A 2500-nucleotide genomic window follows, 5' to 3' on the forward strand; every position below is an offset into this window, starting at 1 on the left:
TTCAGAAAGTACCGTTGGGACTTAGAAAAATTTTCAAGATTTTTGGACTTAGAGCGATTTTTGGATTTTTGTGCAAATATCGAATTTTCCCTTCTCCCACCGCTCTGGGGCGTCAATATGAAGTGGGGACCCGAGGGAGAGTGCCTCCCATGAGGGTAGAATGTGTGACTTTTGGGGGGAAAGTCGAATTATGGAGCAAAAACCATTTTTGGGGACTTAGAAAAAATTCCGAGATGTGTCAGACTTCCAGGAAGGGGGCGCCTCGGGAGGTGTACCTAGGAGGCTTCCAGGGGCCTGGGTACACTTTTCAGAAAGTACCGTTGGGACTTAGAAAAATTTTCAAGATTTTTGGACTTAGAGCGATTTTTGGATTTTTGTGCAAAAATCGAATTTTCCCTTCTCCCACCGCTCTGGGGCGTCAATATGAAGTGGGGACCCGAGGGAGAGTGCCTCCCATGAGGGTAGAATGTGTGACTTTTGGGGGGAAAGTCGAATTATGGAGCAAAAACCATTTTTGGGGACTTAGAAAAAATTCCGAGATGTGTCAGACTTCCAGGAAGGGGGCGCCTCGGGAGGTGTACCTAGGAGGCTTCCAGGGGCCTGGGTACACTTTTCAGAAAGTACCGTTGGGACTTAGAAAAATTTTCAAGATTTTTGGACTTAGAGCGATTTTTGGATTTTTGTGCAAAAATCGAATTTTCCCTTCTCCCACCGCTCTGGGGCGTCAATATGAAGTGGGGACCCGAGGGAGAGTGCCTCCCATGAGGGTAGAATGTGTGACTTTTGGGGGGAAAGTCGAATTATGGAGCAAAAACCATTTTTTGGGACTTAGAAAAATTTCGAGATGTGACAGACTTCCAGGAAGGGGGCGCCTCGGGAGGTGTACCTAGGAGGCTTCCAGGGGCCTGGGTACACTTTTCAGAAAGTACCGTTGGGACTTAGAAAAATTTTCAGGATTTTTGGACTTAGAGCGATTTTTGGATTTTTGATCAAAAATCGAATTTCCCCTTCTCCCACCGCTCTGGGGCGTCAATATGATGTGGGGACCCGAGGGAGAGTGCCTCCCATGAGGGTAGAATGTGTGGCTTTTGGGGGGAAAGTCGAATTATGGAGCAAAAACCAGTTTTTGGGACTTAGAAAAATTTCGAGATGTGTCAGACTTCCAGGAAGGGGGGAGTCTCAGGAGGTGTACCTAGGAGGCTTCCAGGGGCCTGGGTACACTTTTCAGAAAGTACCGTTGGGACTTAGAAAAATTTTCAGGATTTTTGGACTTAGAGCGATTTTTGGATTTTTGTGCAAAAATCAGATTTCCCCTTCTCCCACCGCTCTGGGGCGTCAATATGATGTGGGGACCCGAGGGAGAGTGCCTCCCATGAGGGTAGAATGTGTGGTTTTTTGGGGGAAAGTCGAATTATGGAAGAAATTGAGTTTTGAGGACAAAAAAGTGTTTTGAGGACAAAAAAGTTTCTTGAGGACAAAAAAGTTTCTCGAGGACAAAAAAGTGTTTTGAGGACAAAAAAGTTTCTTGAGGACAAAAAAGTGTTTTGCGAACAAAAAATGGAATTTTGTGATTTTGTGTAAAAATAAGTAAATTCCCCTACTTCCACCACAGGGGGGCTTCAGTATGTTGTAGGGCCCCCAGGGAGGGTCCCCCAACTGGGTTTAAAGTTTGTGGATCCTGGGCAGAAAGTTGAATTTTGGATGAAAAACCGAATTTTGGGACTTAGAAAAATTTCGAGCTGAGCAGTGACAGACTTCCAGGCAGGGGAGCCTCTCTGGAGGTGTACCGAAAACAGTTCCAGGAGCTGAGGTCATTTTCGAACATTTTTTGTTCGCTCAAATTTTTTTTGTTTTTGAGCTCTAAAAAGCTGTTATTATCAATTGGCTCAAAAATTTCAAGTGTCATGAGCTAGTACATGTTGGAGGAATACGTTTTAGGCAAAAAATTGCAAAAAAAAAAATCCAAGTGAAAAAGAACCGGAATGGGGAATTTCTGACTGCTGTAGCAGCCGCACAGTTCCAGGAGGTCGGATACATTTCCGACTTTGTCCCGCTCATTGAAGTACATTGTCCCGCAATGCAAATACATAGTAATGCGCACCTGCGGGAGAATATAGGAGAGAGTGGGCTCTCTCTACCCCGATGTATGGCGGTTGTTCCTATGGTTCTCTGGCTCGGGTAGGCGACTTAGAAGGTGGTCCCTCTTGTCGTGGAAGTTGCAAAATACGGCCGAGACTGAACTTCCACGGCTCCAGGAGGGACTTTTGCTGGTCATGCGTCCCAAGTGAGAGAGGCGATCCTGGGGTACCTGAGCCTGACCAGACCCTCCCTCGGTGGTCCCTGGTCTTCTGAAGGGTGATGGCATTCAGGGGGGCAAATCTGGAGTCCGTGGCCGAGTTTGGGCTCTAGAAGGCGGACGCCCCTTCTGACCATGTCCCCTCAGAGCCGGCTGGATGGTTCATGGTCCGCGGCTTTGTCTGGCGGTCTGTGCCCAAGCCGG

The sequence above is a fragment of the Dendrobates tinctorius genome, unplaced genomic scaffold, assembly GCF_039654945.1.
Source record: "Dendrobates tinctorius isolate UK_male_01 unplaced genomic scaffold, ASM3965494v1 ptg000762l, whole genome shotgun sequence".
NCBI lineage: Eukaryota > Metazoa > Chordata > Amphibia > Anura > Dendrobatidae > Dendrobates > Dendrobates tinctorius.